This window comes from Zingiber officinale, chromosome 5B (assembly GCF_018446385.1).
Source record: "Zingiber officinale cultivar Zhangliang chromosome 5B, Zo_v1.1, whole genome shotgun sequence".
In the NCBI taxonomy this organism is placed as follows: Eukaryota; Viridiplantae; Streptophyta; class Magnoliopsida; order Zingiberales; family Zingiberaceae; genus Zingiber; species Zingiber officinale.
This window is the reverse complement of record NC_055995.1, coordinates 24,972,959-24,979,573: the sequence shown is the minus strand read 5'-3', so window position 1 is coordinate 24,979,573 and position 6,615 is coordinate 24,972,959.

Here is a 6,615-nt window from a genome sequence, read left to right as displayed (position 1 = left end):
AATTTCCAGAAGGGATAGGCGCCGGTGGAAGTTTATGGAATGTGGTACTATTTTGACCGATCGATCGAGCGAGGAAACAAGGAAAGGCAAGTTGAGGTGGACGTGCATTAACTTTGTTCCACAAACCACCTACATTGGGCTGCTGTTCCACCTAAGATCGCTGGTTAGGTTGGTCCACCACCGGGTTTAATTTAAGTCGCCCGATCGAAATCGACTACTTTGCGGTATTATTTATCACGAATAAAATTAGACGTGTGAACAGGCCTGTATCATCATAGGAGATCAGATCCTCTGTCCTAAAATTTTCTATTCTCGTATCTCAGCTCGTCACCTCAGTCCACCATCAACGGTCGAAGGCCTAATAAAAATTATACCATAGAGAAGGTGAACCTAGAAGGGTCATCGTTGACACGATCGGCGCTAAAATCTGATTGGATCTGAGCAGGAGCTCAGATTGATGACGGGGAAAGCTTGCTTAGATCCGGTCGGATTTTGATGTTGATCGCACCGACGGCAATCTCCCGGGTTCATCTTCCCTCAGGGTATAATTGTGATCGATATGATGGTCGAAAGCCGCCGACCATAGGCTGGGGTGATAAGTGAAACACGGAGATAGAAAATTTTATGAACAGAGGATCCGATGTCACCATCGTAGTTCAACCAAGTATTTCTGTGTGTAACAAGGAAGATAATACAAATTAATAATTAATAATTATATATTTAAGTTGTAGATCTATTGTAAAATTAATTATATTTATTTGTGTATTATTATTATTATTATTATTATTATTATTATTATCCAATTAATTTTGAATGTTAGGAATGAAATCAGAAAAAAAAAATAAAAAGGGACTGAATTACACTGATAATTTTTTTTTATGGCTAAAAAATATATTTAATAATTTAAATTTTACATCAATAACAGTAAAAATGATAAAGATACCTGAAAAAAATATAATTATTTGGGTTCGGATCATTTGGTTGGAGAGAACTACGATTGAGTAATTTTTTTTTTCTGGAAGGGGTTCGTTCGTTTGACTTGACTTAGTTCGCTTTGACTGGCCATTCGGTTACTTTTTTTTTAAATCCTTCAGTGGAACAATATCATTTCACTAAAGAATTTTTTTCTTGTTTTTATCAAACCAACGTTGTTTTACTAAAGAAAAAATAATATTGAGTTGCATTGTCGATACAACTCAACCTTCTTCTCCGATAGCTTTATTGTCGGAGAATGAGCTATGCAGCCTGTGTCGACGTGGTCTAGGCGCATGCTACTAATGGCATTTGTGGGCGGCTAATAAAGCAAACCCCCATAATTGTTATAATACAACTAGTCTACAGTACTATTGGGTAACAGCTAAGTTGGGGGAGACTGAAGCCTCCCTTAGCCTTCCCGATGCGTTCGCCCTTGTTAGAGATGACAAGTTCGATCATACTAAAATTTTTCACCTATCACTAAAGTAAATCAGAAAGTGTAGATGGATCCTAGCATCACAAATTTTTCAAACTCTCTAAGTGTAGTGTGCCCTAGGTGATTTATACCTTTGTTGCCTAGGGAGCCATCCCATTTCTTACCATTACACTATAGCCCTCGAAGGCCTTTTTTTTATTTATTTATATACTAAGTATCCAGATTTAACAACTCAATTAATTCTAGGATGGATGATCTGATTTCATATTCTGCCCATTAAATAAATTCAGGAAAGACGGTAGTTCCTGACTTAGATATTTCATGTACTCTTAGATATAAGGTAAGTAATTTATATTGATCTCATCTGAAAGTTGAGAAGACAAAACGACCAAAATGATGTAACTGGAATGTTGACCGAGTTGTCATAATCCGAGAGGGGAGGGTATTATGAGTTGTCTTCTATGTTAACCAAGTCATCAGAAGACCTATGGTCAATACTACCAATAGACAGCAACCGGGTTGCTCCGGTCCTTGACACCCCGATACTCGAGGCGGGTCCCAATAATATATAAGTGTAGCAAATTTTTGACAGCATGAAAATCGAAACTAAACAAAAATAAAACAATGCGGTAATTATAATTAGTCACAGTGATCTCCCGAAGTCGCAACTAAAGATGTCGGCGGTCGACGAAGAGATTGTCGCTGTCGGAAGCACAATCACGGGGCAATCGGAAAGTGCTCCAAAGTTCACGAGCCAAATCTCAACCACTGGGTGTTCTCCTCTGCTCGCTGATCACCTCGCAAAGCTCTCTGATCACCTTCGCTGCGCTCTCTCTTCCACCTTTGATCTACACTTGGACGCTCCTTTTATAGGAAGGCTGAGGAAGACGAAGGGGAAAGGACACCCCTTCGTCTCCTTGGAGTTTGCAGCACACATGCATTTGCAGCAGCACACATGCGTTTGCAGCAGCGAAAGAGACGAACCCTTTCATCTCAGTGTAACGCCCAATATCTCCCACTCGTCCAAGTCAATCCATAAGGTTATATGGTCACATAGACCATGTCAGCCACATAGACTACAAGGTGATTATGTCACGAAGACGAGAGCAAAATTAGTCACAAAGACCAAATAAGTCACGAAGACTTTATGAGGATTAAGTCACGAAAACCAGAGCAAATTTAGTCACAAAGACTAAATAAGTCACATAGACTTTATGAGGATTAAGTCACGAAGACCAGAGTAAAATTTAGTCACAAAGACCAAATAAGAACATCCATTCCATACATTAGGGAAAATGGTTCGTCCGACAGCAAACACAGTGACCATTCAATTGCTAAGAAGATTGTCACACCTTACTTAGCTGCTCCATAGAACAAATCAGAGACATAAATGTCCATAGAACGAATCAAAGACATAAATGGTTTGCCTTTACCCTAGATTAAATTATTTATATCATTATGAACATCTCTAACCCCTCATATTGACCATATGTCAAGAGCATGTTCAATATCTCCAATCAAACAAATTATTCACAATTACATTTTATGTACTGAACTAAAAATGTAACCGGTATCGGTGAATAAATGTCACAGATGTAAATCAATCTTAATATTCCTTTTTAGCTAGAATCTATTCATTCTAATCAGTCGCTTTCCTAGTTATGCTCTATAGACCGAATCATCCATAGCCAATAGGAAACATGTTAAAGTAGCAGACACTGATAAGAACTTCAAGTAGACAGCTAAATAGTCACTTAGGGTAAAATCGAGATTAACTTATAATCTTAAGGGTCTCACATAGTAGAGAAGCAGGGATCCATTCTCCTACTACCCTTCTTGTCGCCATAGCACATGTGGTATGAACATATGCTACGATGTTATTCTCTTTTCCAAAAAGAATGCATGTTTTTCCTAAATTTAACATCATACAGATTTCGATCTAGATATTCCCAATGTCTAATCCTGAATATATGAATTCTAATCTGGCCTCAAGCAGATTCAGTAAATGGTGGGTGCATTTACTCCAATCATTACACAAATGATCTCATCTTGATACAAATATCAAGGCGACCTTAACTTATGGGTATGTCTCTATTCACAGCTACATAAGTTGTCCCATAAGCAACGGTCTTACCTCTATTTGTACTCAACAAATAGAGATGATTGTCCATGTGAGTGGACCAATCTCAATCTGCCAACATGCTTATCGAAACTTTTATTCGAATGTAACAAAGACATATACACTGAATAAATCATGACATTTTTCATTTATCACAATGTCTTTACAATTAATTACATTCTTCGAAGTCCCAAAGATTTCACATGCCCATGAAATGACTCTTTAGTCAATGGCTCAGTAAAAGGATCAACAAGCATATTTCATGTAGAGATGTACTCAAGAATAATCTTTTTCTTGTCAACAATATCCCTTACAAAATTATACTTAATTTCTATATGCTTGCCTTTGCTGTGATATTTGGGATCCTTTGAAAATGCTATCACAGCTTGACTGTCACAGTACACAGTAACAGGATTCCCACTATCCTCAACAATCTTCAGATGCTTCAGGAACCTTCTTAGCCAGACAACCTCTTGCACAGCCGCTGCACAAGTCACATACTCAGCTTCCATTGTCGACAAAGCTACACAAGTCTGCTTCTTGCTGTTCCATGACATGGCACCACCATTCAGCAAGAAGACATACCCAGATGTGGATTTTCTGTCATCAAGGTCCTCTACCCAATCTACATCTGTGTAGCCACTTAGACTCATTTCTGATCCTTAGATTCAAAGGTAATAATCTGCTGTTCCTTTGAGATATCTAAATATCCTCTTCACCACTTTCCAGTGTCTCGATCCTGGGTTTGACTAGAAATGACTAACTAAGCCAACAACATAGCTTATATCAGGACGAGTACACAACATAGTGTACATCAAACTACCAATGGCACTGGCATATGATTTCTTCTACATTTCGGTTATTTCCTCAGGAGTCTTGGGATACATACTTTTGCTGAAAACAGTACCTTTCTTTAGTAAACACAATGACCCTCATTGACCATTTCGAAACCATAAGATAATATTACTTCATTAAATCTTATGTTCCATTGTCTTGACGCTTGCTTTAGCCCATATATAAACTTCCTAAGTCTACATACTTTTTTCTCTTGGCCTTCAGCAACCTAACCTTTTGGTTGTACCATATAGATTTCTTCGTCAAGATTACCATTAAGGAAAGCCGTTTTTACATCCATCTGATGTAATTCCATGTCATATTGTGCTACTATAGCTAGGATGACACGTATTGACACAAACTTCACAACTGGGGAGAATGCCTCTTCAAAGTCAATACCCTCCATTTAGGTATATTCTTTCGCAACTAATCGAGCTTTGTATCGATTAATCGATGCATCTGCTTTCATCTTTACTTTGAGAATCCACTTATTCCCAATGGCCCTTCGGCCCGGAGGAAGATCGACTAAATCCTAAACTTGATTTTTTTTTCTCATTGACTCCATTTTTTCATCCATTGCAATTTTCCATTCTTTTCTAACTGAGCTTCTCAAAGCTTCCTCAACTGTTCGAGGTTCCTCATCGTCAACTGGAAGAACCATCAATGCCTCATTCTCAATATCAAACCTTCTCTAAGGAATAATCTGACGACTACTTCTTCGAAGGTTAGACGGTTGAGAAACTGATTCATTCAGTGGCAAATTACTCCCACTCGGTTGACTAGATTCAGGCATCTGCTGATTTGTTGATAAAGGAGCATTATCCTCCTCCTCTATCTCATATAGAGGAATTGTCTTATCAACTTCACCTCATGTTAAAAACTCAGTTTCAAGAAAAGTAGCATCTCTTGACTCTATTTCAGAGATGGTTTCATCTTGTCGCTCACCAATAAAAACATAACCCTTAGAAGTCTCAGAGTACCTTATAAAGATACACTTCTTACCTCTGGGTCCTAATTTCCCATGTTCGTGAGTCTTATCATGAACGTAGGCAGCTGACCCCCAAGGTCTCAGATTACTTAAATCCGACTTTCTGCCTGTCCAACGTTCATGTGGGGTAGATGGAATTGACTTTGAAGGCACTTTGTTAAGTATATAGGCCACAACTAATAATGCATCTCCCCAATAGGAGATTGGCAAATTAGCCTGCGTCATCATAGACTTAACCATTTCAAGAAGAGTCCTATTTCTTCTTTCTGCAACCCCATTTTGATGTGGAGTTCCAGGGATAGTCAACTGTCTAATAATCCCTTTCTCATTACACATTGTCTTAAACTGATCAGACAAATATTCTCCTTCACGGTCAGTGCACAAGGTTTTAACCTTACGTTCCAATTGATTCTCAACTTCGTTCAAGTAACGAATAAAGCAATCCAATGTTTCAGATTTGTGAGAAATCAAATACACATGACCAAGACGTGTGAAGTCATCGATAAATGTAATGAAATAAGAACTCCCATTTCTAGCCTTCATATTCATTAGACCACAAATATCCGAATAAATTAATTGCAATGATGATTCAACCCTAATAGCCTTACCAAATAGTTTTCTAGTCATCTTTCCCATAAGACAATGTTCACAAATAGACAAGTTAATCTTAGCATGAGTGCCTAATAGGCCCTCCTTAGCTAATCTATTCATTCGTTCTTGTCCTATATGTCCCAATCTAGTATGCCAAATTTCATCATTAACATCAACATTACTAGTAAGAGCAATGTTTGAAAAACAACCATAATTATTATTTGGTTCTACATCAAGAATCATAAAACCATTTGTTACAAAACCATACTCAATTAACACAGAGTTAATTCGAAGTTCCACACAACGGCTATAAAAATTTACATTGTAACCTAAATCAAGAAGACAAATAAAGGAAACCAGATTCCGTCAAATCTCAGGAGCGTACAGGACATCATGTAGAAACAAGGTGCCTCCACCACATAGGTTGAGCTTGCAAGTGCCAATTCCTTTGACTTCAATTCTTGCATTGTTTCCTACATATATCCATTTGTTGCCAGTTGGTACCCGACGGTACTCCACATATGTAGCTCGATCACGAGTTACGTGGTTCATTGCTCTTGAATCTATAATCCACAAAGGATATGAATCAGCTAACAACACTATACTTGCAACATATTGCTCGTGGAAAGAAGACAAAAATGGATCTACCTTTTTAGGCTCAGCACACTCCCG